The following is a 16,961-nucleotide window of genomic DNA, read 5'->3' on the forward strand; positions in this document are numbered from 1 at the left end:
CGGGAAGAATCCGACGTAACTACATAAGAATACTACCAGGGGATAGAGTGAGGGTCCAATTGAGTCCCTATGATCTTACTAAAGGCTGCATCACTTATCGTCTCAGGAATAGACAAGCGAATGGCACTTAGTAGCAACTTCTGCTACCGAAAAGTCATTTATTTATAATCATTCACACAATCATTCGGGATCGAAGGACGAGGGAAATAGGGCTTGTCTAATCTTTCATAAGATTCACCAGATTCGGGGTTATAGATATGAAAATTCGTGCTCCCGTTCGTAAGATACGTGAGAAACGTCGACTGATTCGTAGACGAAGACGAATCATGGTAATCCGTTCCAATCCGAAGCACAAGCAGAAGCAAGGATAATAAATGGAATACGGGACTAGATAGGAGGAGAAATATTACCTAGTTGTAGTTCGTTTGTCGCAGATAATTAGTAAGTTATGCCAAGCAGCACGAAAAGGATTCGTTCACGAAAGGGAAAACGTAGAATACCAAAAGGAGTTACACACATTCAAGCAAGTTTTAATAATACCATTGTTACCGCTACGGATGTTTGAGGACAAGTCGTTTCGTGGTGTTCCGCTGGTGTATGCGGATTCAGGGGTGCGAGGAAAGGTACACCATTTGCTGCTCAGACTGCGACGGAAGGTGCCATTCGTACTTCGATTGATCAGGGTATGAAGCAGGCGGAAGTAATGATAAGCGGACCCGGACCGGGAAGAGATACGGCTTCGAGGGCTATTCGTAGAAGTGGTATAATTCTCAGTTTCGTGCGTGATGTGACCCCGATGCCGCATAATGGATGTAGACCCCCCAAGAAAAGGCGTGTCTAGTTTCCGACTATCAACTGCTTTGAATAAAGAGGGACCCAATTACGATTCAAGATGAAATACCAATCTCTACTCAGGCGATTCAATGGAAATGCATTGAATCCAGGATGGAAAGTAAGCGTCTTCATTATGGTTGTCTTGTTATACCTCCCCCCAAGAGAGGCCAAGTTAATACTGTGGGAATCGCTATGTGTAGAGCTTTACCTGGAGAGGTGGAGGGAACGAGTATAACACATGCGAAATCCGAAGGCATGAAGCATGAGTATTCCACAATAACGGGCATTTGAGAAACAATACACGACATTTCAGTTAATTTGAAAGAAATTGTACCTCAAAGCGATTCTAATGATGTTTAAAAAGCATTTCCATCGATTCATGGTCCTAAGAAGGTGACAGCTGGTGACATATCATTCCCGCCGTCTGTTAAAGCGATTGATGAGTCGCAACATATAGCTACCACTACCCAATCAATGTCCGTGAATGTAGAGTCGAAGATCGGGAGGGGTCGTGGATATTGCGTACAAGATCCGAAGCTGTGTGAAGATGGGGAATTTCCCATTGATGCTGTATCTATGTCTGTTTGAAATGTAAATCATAGCATTCACCTATTTGGAAATGGTAGAGAGATACAAGAAATACCATTCATGGAGATATGGACCAATGGTGGTTTGACTCCGAAGAATGAGGCACCTTGCGAAGCGTCTAGAAATTCAACAAATTTATTCATTCCTTTTCCACATATGGGGGAAAATAATACTTCTTCTACTGGAGGTGGCGAGGATTCTTCCAATCCGACGGACTTTTCTTATCCTCCAAACGATATGGATGAATCGACGCGAGAGTTTGTGCTTAAACATACATTCATTGATCAACTAGAATTGCCTGTTAAGACTTATAACTGTCTTAAACGAGTTGGTATACGTACGATCTGGGACCCACTGAATTACAGTCAGGAAGATTTAGAGAAAATCAAGAACTTTGGAAGAAAATCTGTAGATTAAGTATTGAAAACTTTATGGGAACGTTTCGATATAGAATTACCCAAGAACAAATCGTATGTTGATTGGAAAAAAGATGGGTAAATACTCAAATATATTTTACCTAGTTCCCAACCCATTCCTCATTCTAACCCTTAGGGGGTAAACCGAAACCAGTGGAGGATCGGTATCGGTAAGAATCGGGGTAGACGAGTTAACTTTGTTTGTTTATCACGCCACGGGAGGAGGGGACAGTTAGTTATCTGACTGGATCTGGGGGGGTCTTGGATCGAAACGATCCAACCCCAGATCGACTATTTACCACATGGAGGATCGGCTTTTTTTTGGTGCCAGATCGATCCTAAAATAGTCCCAAAGTTGAAGATCCATCGATGGGTAAAGCTGCTCCGATGCCTAACCGAATAGCTACTGCAGTACCAATCGGAGAAACCGTTGTAGCTACTGAACGTCGAAATGGATTCTGAAATTTATTCACATTCTCGAGAAAAGGCACGGTCAACGAACCTGCCGGTACCGACGCCATCAAAGGGACACCCAATGATTTATTAGGAACTGTACGGAGTATTTGAAACACGGGAAAGAAATACCACTCGGGTAGTATCTCTAGGGGAGTTGCAAAGGGATTCGCTGGTTCACCGATCATCGATGGTTCTAGAACTGCCAAACCTACGGTACATGCAATGGTTCCTAAGATTACTACGGGAAATATATATAAGAGATCGTTGGGCCAAGCAGGTTCTCCGTAGTAGTTGTGTCCCATACCCTTGGCTAGTTTTGCTCTTAAAACAGGATCACTCGGGTCAGGTTTTTTTGTTATTGGGATAGACTTCTCACTCCCCCGGTAGAATCGGACGTGGAGATTTCTTATCAGCCGGCTCAAGCAAATCCTCGAATATTTCCGTTTACAAATTCCAGTGGGGAACCGGAGGAGTCGTAACTTCATAATAATCTCTGATACTTCCCGAAGCGAGAACCCTTGAAAAACGGAGAGTTATTCTACGGAATAGCTTATTATCCGAGTGAGCTTAAGAAATTTCTCCTCAAGAAGCTTCTTGGATGATCTCGTATCCCACACACGCGTCGTATCTACCCACAGATACGAGACTCTTGAGAAACAGTACCTGTGCGGGATCTTAACTTGTTACAACTTCGGCTTCCTCTTCCCCCGGATCGTTCTCTTACTCCGACGGTTGTTTCTCCGCATCGTACCAAATGCAGAGGAAGTGGATGCATTTTGAAAACCATATGTTTGAAGGGGTGAAACTGCCTGTGACTCGGGTATGCATGGGATTAGACGGAGCCTTAAGGATGAGTTCGACCATAGGAAGCATTCCCCAAAACACCTCATAGGAAGGGAAGTGTTTTCATATCCAAGTTTTAAACCCCAATTATGAGGTTGGGGAGAGTTGGAGCGGAGACACATACTTTAGTGTGGCAGCATTCGGTATAAGATCTGCATAGCCTATGTTTCGATACAAGTCACACACTCCCATAATCCGATCTTCCGCCTCCAGACACTTCAATTCATTTCCCTCGACAATTCGAGATAGGAATTCGGTCCACTAAGGAGTCTTCTATTTCTCTTGGTGAGAAAGACTAGTGGCAAGGAAAAAATAACCCCTCATCTTGTAGATTGGGGTCCTCCCGCGGATAGATCAATCAATACCACCCATCCGCTGGATTATAGATTTTCATTACAAGGGACCCGAAATGCCTTGTTTACGGATCATCGGGAAGTGCATTAGCATAGAAACAGCTGTGAGAGGCGGTGAGACGAAAGTGTGTGAACTATAGAAACGAGTCAATGTAGATTGACCTACACTAACACTTCCTCGTAGTAGCTCCACCAACGGAGATCCTATTAGAGGAATGGCTTCCGGTACGCCGGTTACAATCTTAACTGCCCAGTAACCGATTTGGTCCCGAGGCAAGGAATATCCGGTTACACCAGAAGATACAGTTGGTACGGCTAGAATTACACCAGTAACCCAAGTTAATTCACGAGGTTTTTTGAACCCTCCTGTGAGATAGACACGAAATACGTGTGGAATCATCATTGAAACCGTCGTACTTGCTGACCATCAATGAACAGATCGAATTAGCCATCCAGAATTCACTTCGGTCATTATATATTGAACTGAGGAAAAAGCTTCTGTAACGGTCGGACGATAGTGAGAAGTCGTGGCGGAACCAGTAGCTACCTGAACCAAAAAACGAGTCGATGTGATTCCCCCCAAGCGATGAAAAATGTTCACATGAGGAGGAACATATTTACTGGTAATGTCATCAGCAATCGCCTAAATCTCAAGACACTCTTCGAACCAATCGTATACTTTATCAAGATAGGCGGGCTTCTACGACCCCCCCCCATACAAACTGTACGTGAGTATTCAACCTCATACGGCTTAAACGAAAACGTCTGAGTAACCCTCCGTTCTACTACTAATCACTTCGTGTGGCGAAATATATTGATCGGACACATTCCGATCCGTGGGAAGGAGAAGGTGAGTTGACTAGTGAAAGATTCCGTCGGAATTTTGCTTTAATCTCGTGTCGGCTTTTGGCCATGGGAGGAAATAAGGACTCCAGCGTCTCGAGGAATCTCTTCGTCTTATCGTTAGGTTTATCCGGGGGAATAACCGAGATAAATAAATGGATAGAGTTTCTATCGTTTCAATGTCAATATCTGGATATCTGTGAACCTTAGATCCCCACTACACTCCGACGAATCCCCTCATTACTAGGTACGAAGATTGAATGGGTGGCAATTCTTCCTCGTTAACATCTTGTGGAACGAAGCGGTTAGTGTTTCGAAGCAGAGACGCAATCAAGTATGAGTATTTATTCTCAATTCTCAAATACGGAAGTGTTATATCAAACATATGATTAATAGCTACCTCGGTTTATAAATAAGAGGTTGGATCTTCTATTCGACGTTGGGTGACAATCCTGTGGCGAAGTCTGAGTGGTAGATTCATACGAATTAATCATAGTTCAGACATTATTGATTAATATATTAACCCTTGCGCTTTGGATGCTAATCACCCGACCGCTATCCAGCAAGATAATAATACCTCCCCTATAGGAAATAGATCGTCTATCTATTGAACCAGATTGACTGTAACGAGTCACACACCCGTATTATCAAGATCCTTGGAAGTTTGAGTTACGCGGTTCAACTACCCCTCCGCGGGAGGGATTTCCTACCGCTCCCCAGCTATGATGGCTGGGGGAGCTCGGAATAACAATCCGGTCTTTTTTTACCAACTTATCGGGATACCATCCAGTAAGACGGAGGAGTTATATATTTCCGGGATGGTGACTGGGAATACTGCAAATAGAGCCATGAAGAATCCCATCGGGAGAGTAGTCCCCCAACCAGGAGCAACTTTACCATATTCCGAATTGAGTGGTTTTAAAGAGATTCCCAAACCACTAATCTTAGGTTTGCCTTTTGGGGTGTCATCGATAATCTTCGTAGCCGTATAACTTATTCGATTGATTGAGAGTTGATAACTTTATATGCTATTATACTGAAAACGAACCATCACTGTTTTGGATTACCTAGCAACGGAAACTGCAACTCTGGTCGCTATCTCTATATCTCGCCCACCCGTCAGTTTTACCGGCTATGCTTTGTATACCGCTTCTGGTCAACCCTCCGCGGAGCTTAGAGATCCCTTCGAAGAACATGAGGACTGATTAGACTGGGGGACCTTCCTATAGTAACGAAGGAAGGTCTCTTATTCTCCCCCCCTCCCTGTGCTTTTGGTGCTTCTGGCGCTTCCGCTCGTGGAAGAGGGATACTCGCGCGGGAGAGATAGCTGTTTCTCCAGGAAGTTAAGTATCATTTCTTCCCCTTACTAAGGATCCTGGGTGGCTCTCGGAAGAATATGGCAAAAAATATTATACCTAGAGTGGCTACCGGTAGAAATGTATAAACCAATGCTTCCGTGGATTCGGTCGTGGAATGGGATTTCGGGGATGACTTTCGCACTAATTTGTAAATTCCTTAGTATTTTCTTCGTGTTTCTCCAACGGCACCCACTAACTTCCTTCCCCCCAGGCCCGAACCACTCAACCGGACCAAGTGGTTAAATTACCTGGGTGTATCTGCGATAGGGAGTGGTTGCTACAAATAATTTCATTGATTAAATACCCGAATCTGGGAATTGGGATGGACAAAGAGAAGATCTCTCAAACGATTCGTCTCTTGGTACTTGGATCCCCCAACTTCTGGAATGCTCCAAATTCGACTTGAGAATCTAAGTCGGGATCGATACCGGCGAACACGTCTCTGAACAAGGTTCTAGCACCGTGCCAGATGTGTCCGAGGAAGAGAATAAGAGCAGGCGTGGCATGACCAAAAGTAAACCGACCTCGAGGACTACTACGAAAGACACCGTCCGATTTCAAAGTGGCACGATCAAATTCAGAGATCTCGCCTGATTAGGCACGTCTAGCATATTTCTTCACCGTAGCGGGGTCGCTGAAACTAGTTCCATCTAGTTCACCACCATGAGATTCGACAGTTACACCTACTTGTTCAACACTGTATTTTGATTCCGCCCGTCTGAATGGAACATCCGCCCTTACGATGCCTTCCCCGTCGACCAGGACCACCGGGAATGTCTCGAAGAAGGTGGGCATACGGCGCACAAGTAACTCATGACCTTCCTTATCCTTGAAGACGGCGTGCCCTAACCAACCGACAGCTATTCCGTCACCGTTGTCCATAGCACCTGCTCTGAACAATCCACCCTTGGCTGGGTTATTACCAATATAATCATGAAAAGCTGATTTCTCGGGAATTTTGGACCACGCTTCCGATAAACCAGAATTTTCAGCTTTGCTAGCACGGATCCGCCGATCTATCTCTTGCTGAAAATATCCCTGATCCCATTGGTAACGGGTGGGACCAAATAACTCGATTGGAGTGGCGGCGGAGCCGTACCACATAGTCCCAGAAACTACGAAGGCGGCGAAGGAAACGGCAGCGATACTGCTGGACGAAACGGTTTCAACATTCCCCATGCGTAGGGCCTTGTATAACCGTTGGGGGGGACGAACACTAGGATGAAATGGACCGGCTAGTATACCTAAAATACCTGCTGCGATATGGTGAGAAGCTATTCCTCCCGGAGTGAAGGGATCGAAACCCTCAGCTCCCCGAGCCGGATCCACAGGTTGTACTTTACCGGTTAATCCATAGGGGTCCGATACCCAGATACCGGGCCCAAATAAACCAGTTACGTGAAATGCTCCAAAAGCAAAGCGAAGTACTCCTGATAAGAATGAATGAATTCCAAAAATTTTGGGTAGATCGAGGGATGGTTTTCCCGTGCGTTCGTCGCGAAACAAATCCAGGTCCCAATGGACCCGATGCCGGATAGCAGCTAGAAATATAAACCGGATGGGATAATATGAGCTGCAGCTACACCTTCATAACTCCAGATACCTGCGTCAGTTACGGTATCTCCGGTAATGCTCCAACCCCCCATGACTTCGTTATTCCGATACGGGTCATGAATGGGATGACGAACATACCCTGTCTCCGCATCGGATCAAGAACAGGATCAGATGGGTCGAAAACCGCTAATTCATACAGAGCCATTGAACCAGCCCAACCAGAGACCGGAGCCGTATGCATTAGATGTACAGAAATTAAGCGACCGGGATCATTTAGTACAACAGTATGAACGCGATACCGAGGCAAACCCGTTGGAAACCCCTTTGTTGAAAATGAATGGACACTACGTGACTTTCTCGCGTCGGAAGCCTGCGCTATAAAGAAGTGGAAGAGACTCTCTTCAATCCTGAATGGAGATCCCACTTGGAATGATACGTGTAAATACATTGGTGTATAGGCGGACGTATCGGTGTGGGGAGCCGAGAATCCCCCCCTCCTAGCGGAGGGAAAGACATAGATATTTTAGCATTTACATCTTTTACGCAACAACGTAGAGATTGGTCCCATCTATCTCGCGGGAAATATTCCACCACCAATCAGATCTCGGATCCCTCGGCTATGTACCACGGATTCCACGAGTAGACGCCTCAAGAGATGCAAATTCATTCCGACTAGACATGTTATAATACAACACAAGCCTCCACTTCCATCGGGTGTTACGCTTTCGTTTAAGAGACAACTACAACTTACTACCGGTTTCCGTATGCCAATTGGTGTTCCGAAGGTGCCCTTTCGTCTACCTGGGGAAGAGGATGCGGTTCGGATTGACGTATAGTGCGACTCGTTAGACATATCGAGTTGTATGGAGCTACTCCCCATCATTTCTCATCCGAGCGATGTGTCTCTATCTCACTCAGACTGATTCTTTGGTAGTCGAACGCGTGAGACTGGAACGAAAGATTCGATAAAAGATCCATCAATCGTCGGAATCCATGGCTAGTTGGAACTAACAGATTCGCCAGGCTTCGGTCGCTAAATCCCGCGAGTCGATGATGACAAGGATAACCACAAGATTGAATGGGACTTGAATTAGTCAGTGAGTCGGGGTGGGGTGCGGGATCTGAAAGATGGAGTGGGGAAAGAGGAAATGAAACTATTTGTTCTACATGTACAAATAATGATCGGATTTATATCTCCCCGAAGTAGAAAATGAGCCTAAAGATTCTTTTGAGAGGGACTCAATTATGAACAAGAAAACATTGGTGGGAGGGGGGGGTGTACCCCCCCCCCCCACCAATTGAGATATGGTTCAAGATGTTTGGGAGACCGAAGAGACGAACCTGAACCATAAATGGAATACTGGAAAATGGATTAGATTGGGAGGGTGAAAGAGGTTTTCATTAACGGTGATACATGAAGTATCTCTTCCTAAGGGATGTAGAACCTGTTTTGCTCCTTCTCGTACCGGACCCATGCTGGTATACCGGAACCACTGGAGCCGTATGCTTCTAACGATGCTCGTACGGTTCCGGAGGAGGGGGGCGCGGAGACCTATCCTGATCAACCGTCTCTATCGAGAGAGGCTTCTTTTTTTGGGTCAGCAAGTGGATGACGAGATTGCAAATCAACCGATTGGTATCATGATGTACTTGAATGGGAGGACGAAACCAAGGATACGTATTTGTATACAAACTTTCCCGGTGGGGGCAGTATTATCAGGAATATCTGTTTATGATGCTACGCAATTTGTTGTACCGGATGCACATACCATTTGCATGGGATTAGCCGCTTCAATGGGATCTTCCATTTCAACCGGAGGAGAGATAACCAAACGTATAGCACTGCCTCACGCTTGGCGCCAATGATTTGTATGGGTCGAAACTATGCCTCCGCCCGATTGCGGTAATAATAGCATGGCACTTAAAACTTGGTGGAATTCTAGGTATGTGTGCAAGGACCGAAGTAGTGAAGCACCGAGATAGTGAAGTGAGTCAGGAAATTCTTCGGTAGGGATTCACCACCAGTAAGTGCATCTACTCTAGCGTCGCAGAAATCCTGGGGTGAGGGATGAATCCCTACAATTTATCCCGAATCGAAGGATCTTGATTCTATCTCCCGTAGAGAATATCCATATAAAACCTTGGGATTGCTGGAAGGGATGAAGCAACGGAACCACCATAGTACTTCTGGTAAGAAAGGGTGGTATATGTAATTTCTAAGAAGCTGGCTCTGGATAAGAGATAAGAACCCCACCCGATTCTGGAATTGGGATTCTTCCACTTGCAAAATATTTGGTAGTCAGACACGGAGCCGTATGCAGAAGGAGCTGCCCGTACGGTTGTCTTCGGATTGAATTGCAACGATACTGAATCAGGGTTATGATTCATCAACCTGCGAGTTCCCATTATGATGGACAGGCGGGTGAATGTATTATGGAAGCAGAAGAAGTATCGAAACCTTGTGATTGTATTACTAGGGTTCATGTATAAAGAACCGGCAAACCTTTATGGATGATCTCCGAAGACATGGAAAGAGACGTTTTTACGTCAGCGAAAGAAGCCGAAAATCATGGTATTGTAGATCCCGTAGCATCAGAAAACTCTCCAGATTCAAGATTAATTTAGTAACTTCTACTGCTTGGTGGGGAATGTCCGGGACTCACGAGGAGTCTCCCGATATGAACAGGGGAGATCCCTACATTCCGGTACTTTAGGAATCGATACTATTTGGGTGTGGGTATTTACCAAATGTCATTCACGAATATTGATTTGCGGGGGGGGGGGGGGAGGAGCAACACCCAATTCCTCCCTCTCCCAGGTTTATGACTTGTGTGAATCACCGCTATCTCCACCACTTATTCCATCTCCCATATTTTCTATATGAGGTTGCCCGGGAGATAAGGATTCTACCAACTCAATGATTGAGGTGTCCTCCATGGTTAGGAATAGTCCGAACCCCAAAACCCTGCATCTTTTGGATATGCCAACCAATCAACAACTTATTAGGAAAGCAAGACAACCAATGGAGATTGGAACAAAATCCCCTGCCCTTCGGGGGTGCCCCCAACGCAGAGGGGTATGTACCAGGGTGTATGTGCGACACGTTTGAATCGTAAACCAAATGATATTGGGGGGTCGGTGTCGCAGCAAGATCCCTTCACTGTAATTAGGCAAAGATCCGTCATCTATATCCTTTACTGAGAGACGAAAATTCATAGTTCTGATTGGTGCAAATCCAATCATCTTAGTGTGAGATGAGAAGCAACTTATCAGTGATACTAAAAAAATCACTAAGCGACGTGGGGATGAGGATATCGATTCCCATATCTCTGCTGGAATCCCTGCAATGGCGGTAGCTTTGCTTTGGGTCAACCATCCAGCCAACTACCGAAGTGAAATACCGTTACTATACAAATAAGTCTTTCTAGGATGAAACTCTTTACCTGATCTCTCAAGTCTTGAGTGGAGCCGGGGATTGGAAACTATACGACTTACCAACAGTAATTCCATTTCCCCCGTCATCGGGAAATCATAGGCTCCGGTGTATAGGAAGGACCCAACTGTCGAGGAAGATACTACGGAAACTTTGGAATCCATAACTCCCTCTGGTGCAACTTCTTTATCAAGAGGCATCTGATCTCGGGGATTTGTGGACGGGAAGGTTAAGGTAGCAAAAGCCATTGGAATCATTATTTTCTACGTCAGATAGGAAAGTCTCTTGCGGGAATTGTTCTTTCAAAAGAATTAAGTGACCAGATTCAGATTCTATTTCAACTATTTCTGATCCTACTAATCCGAATAATTCGGATATCAGGATATCCTACTAATCCGAATAATTCGGATATCAGGAGTGCGGGAATTGAGAGTTTTGGTGTGCCACCGCGACCGTGCATGCCACCAGATCTACACTTAGCAATTCCGTCTTCTTGCTAGAAGGATGCATCCAGACGGTTCCGATGATATGAGAGAGGTGGGATTCATTCGGGACTGAAGGGGGGGGGGGGGGGTTGTATCACCAGTGTGACAGACAGAGTCCCCAAAGAATAATTTTGATATTTTGTGAGGGTAAACACTCAACGACTAGGGTAAAACGCGGATCTGTGGCTCGGAAACGTCGCAAAAGTATTCCTGAAATTACATCTGGATTTAGGGGAGCTCATTCAAAGCTATTTAGAACGGCGAATCAACAGGAAATGAAAGCATTGGCTTCTGCTTATCGAGATAGGAGTAATCGAAAGAGAGAAATTTGTCGCTTACGGATTGCCCGGATCAATGCAGCAGCACGAGGGAATGGAATTTCTCATAATAGGATGATTCACAATTTATATGAAAATCGAGTTTATCTGAATCGCAAAATACCTGCATAGATAGCTATCCTAGATACTCACTGTTTTTCCGAGATTGCACAACTACCAGTATACGAATCTACTGGTTGAAAATAAGAAACCTCTCCGGATATTGTCTCCCGGAGAGGCGGAACGGACGGTAGTAAACTACAAATATTCCACCCGGAGTATTGGTTCCGACTCCTATTCATTTCTCCATTTAGGGTTAATAGGATCGAGTAGTCGGTTGAATGCCAAATCTTTCAAACTAGAACTTAATTGTCTAGTCGCTAGCAATGCAAGGTCTAATTCTCGTTATTCGAGAACGGTGGCAAAGCTAAAATACGAGCTCTTTTGATTGCGACAGCTATTGAGTGCTGTTGTTTCGGGGTCAACCTACTCATTCATCTGGGTGAAATCCTTCCCTGTTCACTTACAAATCGACGGAGTAAACTTATATTTCTGTAGTCAATAATCTCGTCGGATCGGATGGATGGAGAACGTCTACGCGAAGACTGCTTAGATTTATTCGTGATACCTTTCATGACATTTCCGAAAACTATTGATTATTTTCCAGTTGATTAGAAACAGATCACTTATTTCTTCGACTCTTTGTGAATGGTATGTTTGTAGCAGCAGGGACAGTATCTCCTCGATTCCAATCAAGTAGGTGTATTGCGACGATTCTTACGCGTAGTATATCGAAAAATACCTAGAGATTTGTCGTCAGTCCCTTTTCGGGTGCAACTTGTGCATTCCAAAGCAATAGTTACTCTCGCATCTCTACTTTTAGCCATAGGATTCATTGAAATAAGTGAAGGAAATGGGGGAGGAGTGGATGGGAAGATACCGTCTCAGTAATAAATCATTAATAGAATTCCCGATTTATCGATTTCCAGTAATGAATGGATCGCTCACTGCTCCCCTCACGGAAATCGATCTATTTCTCCCACCTTACTTTTGTTTTGCTCAACCCCCGCCTCCCCCCGACTAGAGAAATGGAAATATCAAGGCATCTGGAAAGAATCGATTTATTTCTATTAGTAAACCGGCTAGCAGCCCAAACCATATCGTAGCCAACACGGGGGCCGTGGAAAGATAAATTTTTACATCTTGCATTGTGAATTCTCCTTCGTTTTTCAATCGACTAGGAAGATGATGTGTCTCTTCCAGTATTTTTACCACGACCAACCCCAGTAAGGGAATCGGATTCTTCCGGTCTGGGAATGATTCGGAGGCGACATCCTCTCGGGACATGGTTACTTCTTAAGTGGGTAGTCAAGTTCTGTGGCTATCAGTTATAATTACTTGGATCACGCGTCTCAATACCGAGAATGCCAGTCGGAGATCGAGACCAATAGGGATGTAGCGCAGTTTGGTAGCGCATTTGTTTTGGGTACAAAATGTCGCAGGTTCAAATCCTGTCATCCCTATTGTTCCCCGTACATCCCAAAATGATATTGGTGAGAAATTGGTGACAAGAGAAATCCATCTGGGTAGATTGTTTGTGTTATTCAACTGATTCCCCCACAAGAGACATTCCATTTATCTTCCTCTCTCCTGGTCGGTGAAAGAACCACTCCGATTAAGAGTCTGATTCTATTCCCGTGTCCGGATGTCCGCAGATTCTGATTAGAATGGAAACTGGCTTACGTGGGGAATGGAGCGCCCTTAGTTCAGTTCGGTAGAACGCAGGTCTCCAAAACCTGATGTCGTAGGTTCAAATCCTACAGGGCGTGTTTCTCCGACTCAAGTCGGTATCAGCTGGTTCGACCAATACCCACACATACTAAGAATTTGCATTTCCCGATCCCTCTGGATTACCAGAGAGATCTTAGGAATGGGAGAAGGATATGGCAAATGAGTCTCCGTCTTCTACCGAATATCTAGTTGGTCGCCACGTCGATATTGCAAATATGCAGTTACAAATAATCCAGCTAGAGTTATTGGGATCAAACCCAACACAATTCCGGATAGCAGTGCTTCAACCATTTGGGTTCACATACATTTAGTACAAATACTTACCGAAAAAGATTCAGGTATTAATTGGTAATAGATGATTGGTAAGTGCGGCGGATCAGTAAGTGCTAATGGGCACTCCTCGTTCCTTCTAAGCTGATACTCTTGTATCATATAAGCCGGATCTTATTCAATCCAACAAATAATACTGAAGTTGAGATTGGTGCGGACGATAGAAAAGCGAAGTGACTCGGTGGAGTAAGCATAGATTTAAGTACCAAATTGATTTAGCAGATAGGTTAGTAGAAAAATAATTGGTTACTCGGAACTATCGAAAGGGGATTCGAAGCTTGGTAGACATATGAGAGCAGTTTATCCGACGAGAAGATCGCGTTTCAGAAGCTGGGAATGGGATCGACAGTTCATCGAAATATCTCCAACCTCTGAATGAGTGGGAGGAATCGAATCTTCCCAGAAAGAGGAACAAGACAAGATTGGATATTAATATCTCAATTATATGTATCAGATACCCCTACATGACCAGGTTCCCCCGAGTTCTCGATGGAGAATCCTATAGTTCTAATGGCAGGATTTGATACGGAAGTCATTCGAAAGAAACTTAGACGTGGTGGGTTAACCACGCGCGTTGAGACTCACCGGAAGCATCGGAACCTCCAATTGAACAATCGGGGAAAAAAAAAGAATCATATTCTTTCCATAGGTTCTCCTAAAACGCGGAGAAAATACTGATAGATTTGTATACTCGGGGGGAGGGGGGGAATTACGGTTTCTCCGCTCGGTTTATTTACAACTCGTTTATTTATCCGGCGAAATAAGAGGAATATTGCTGCTTCGAGGGGGGGCTAGCTATACTAATCCAGTATGTTTCGGGTATACCCTCGGTATAATAATGACAACTTAACGGGGATCGCTCAGGTATACCGGTAGATTCTCCATCTACTGGTACTCACACCTCTCGGCAAGCAATCCTCCTTAATCCCGCAGGGATATACGGAGCTGAACATGTCTGGGAATACGGGAGAACGTCCTTCTGCTGACATTATTACTAGTATTCGATACTGGGTCATCCATAGCATTACTATACCTTCTCCGTCTATTGCAGGTTGGTTATTCGTCAGTACAGGTTTGGCTTACGACGTTTCTGGAAGTCCCCGCCCAAATGAATATTTTACGGAGAGCCGACAAGAAGTTCCTTTAGTAACTGGCCGCTTCGATTCGCTGGAACAAGCTGATGCATTTACTAGATCTCAGGAGGTACCAACGACTCCAGATAGAACTTATCCGATTTTCACCGTTAGGTGGCTAGCCGTCCACGGACTAGCTGTACCTACAGTTTTTTTTCCAGGCTCTATATCGGCAATGCAATTCATTCAGCGATAATCCCTATATAAGCTATAAATCCACGACGCAACCGAACCCGAATAAACAGAGTGTGGAATTGAATCGTACAAGCCTTTATCGGGGACTCTTATTGATCTTCGTACTTGCCGTCTCATTTTCCAACTACTTCTTCAATTAGAAACTGAAGAGATTTGATAACCCCAATTGGGAAAAACTAAGACCTGATTTATTTGTGACTGTTCGTGTCTCGAGTCGTGACTAAATAAAATTAAAAGGGAGGGGGGGTGGGACAAATGGCCAATACCACTGGAAGGATTCCTCTGTGGCTTATAGGTACCGTAGCTGGTATACTCGTGATAGGTCTACTGGGAATATTCTTTCATGGAGCCTATTCGGGATTGGGATCATCCCTCTGAGAATGAATAAGCATTGGGAAATTCTTCCTACTCGCAGGTGAAAAGATGTGCCGGATCCCGGGGGTTCATAGGTCCGGAAACGGGTCAACCCCCTCTTCCGGAGTCTGTTCTACTGCTCCGGGTGCGACAACCCCCCAGCTGTATATGCTACTCCGCCTCAGCAGAGTCAAATTCTGGTACCGTACTCGGGTGAGTAGGTTATTCGATCGATTCTCTCCCGAAGAATCGATCGCAATTGGATGAAGGGGCGGTAATTATTGCAATCATTTGATAAGTATGGGACAGATTCCTACCGGGATTGGGAGGGTGCATATGCTTTTGATAACAAACCAACCCACGAGTCACTCGTCTGATTCTTCGAGAGATCGAGGGATGGGGGGAATCATATCACATTAAATCTCTGGACTCGGGAGGAAGAAGGAAGGACTCGACCTGAGGTTTAAATCCAATTCCAGGTCGATTTCCTCATAGTAAATTGGGGGGAGTACACGGTGGCGGTGGCTCACCCGCCACCACCGATATCGGAATAGAAAAAATAGTTAGCAAAATTGGATATATTTTCTGATACCTGTCGGGGAGACTATTATTGAAAACTTGGTTTCATCACCGAATATGTTTTTGAAGAATTCCAGTTATTCTTACTGCTAACTGGACTCAACCGGCTCCAAATGATACCACAAGAGTTGTACTTATCGCTTCGTTTAGACGTATAGAAGAGGTAGAAATCCAGAATTTGTCTTTGACTCGTCGGATTTACAGTCAATTACCAACCCTTTCCGGATGGTTCACATCCGAAAAGTATGGACTCAGAAATTCATCTCCGCCAATTGGACTTTCTCGAACTGCTTCTTCTTTGACACTGGGAATATCTGGGCCAGAGTAACCGATGCAAGAAAAAGTAGAAGACCTTGAACACGTAATGGATCCTGAAGTACAATCTCTGCCTCTGCTTGACCGAATCCACCCACGTTAGGGTTATTGGTCGATGGTTAATCAGCTTTAATATATTCACCCTCCGAAACGATAAGTTCGGGACCGGGAGGTACAGTATCAACTACTTCACGACCCCCCGATGTCTCTTGGGTAGTGATTTCGTATCCACCCCCCCTCTCCCTACGTGTTATTCTAGTTATCCTTCCCGTCGCCGAAGCGTTGTAAACCGTATTATTGCTTTTACTTCCATCGGGATAGATCTGTCCCCTTCCCCTATTCCCTCCAACATATAGGGGGTATTTTAAAAAGTGTACCTCTTTATCAACGGCAGGATCCGGTGAGAGAATCGGAAATACGATTTCACTATATAGCTTACCCGGAACCGGACCTATTACTATCATGTTCTTTCTATCGGGGCGATAGCTCTGGAACGAAAGTTTACTTAATTTCTCCCTCGCTTCGGTTGGAAGACGATCAGAAGGAGCCAATTCAAACCCTTCGGGTGGGATCGGTACGGCGCCTACATTCAATCCTCCCTTTTTACCATTTGCAAGTACTTATTTTATCTACATATCATAAGGAATCTTAACAACTGCTTCGGACACAGTATTGGGAAGAACAGATTGCGGAACCTCAATATCCACGGGTTTCTTAGCCAAGTGACGATTAGCACATACAATACGTCCAGTTGCTTCTCGTGGATCCTCGTAATTCTATTGCG

General features: G+C 44.8%; 2 non-coding genes across 2 annotated transcripts; both read left to right on the forward strand.

Moving 5' to 3' along the window:
* The first annotated feature begins 12,929 nt into the window (after positions 1 to 12,929).
* TRNAP-UGG (transfer RNA proline (anticodon UGG)) lies at positions 12,930 to 13,003 on the forward strand. The gene has a single exon. It is a non-coding gene; the product is annotated as a tRNA-Pro (tRNA).
* A 232-nt stretch (positions 13,004 to 13,235) lies between these two features.
* Positions 13,236 to 13,309, forward strand: TRNAW-CCA (transfer RNA tryptophan (anticodon CCA)). The gene has a single exon. It is a non-coding gene; the product is annotated as a tRNA-Trp (tRNA).
* Positions 13,310 to 16,961: the final 3,652 nt, after the last annotated feature.

This window comes from Dipteris shenzhenensis, unplaced genomic scaffold (genome assembly GCF_047967505.1).
Source record: "Dipteris shenzhenensis isolate YYH24624 ecotype China unplaced genomic scaffold, Dip_SZ_1.0 scaf0177, whole genome shotgun sequence".
NCBI lineage: Eukaryota > Viridiplantae > Streptophyta > Polypodiopsida > Gleicheniales > Dipteridaceae > Dipteris > Dipteris shenzhenensis.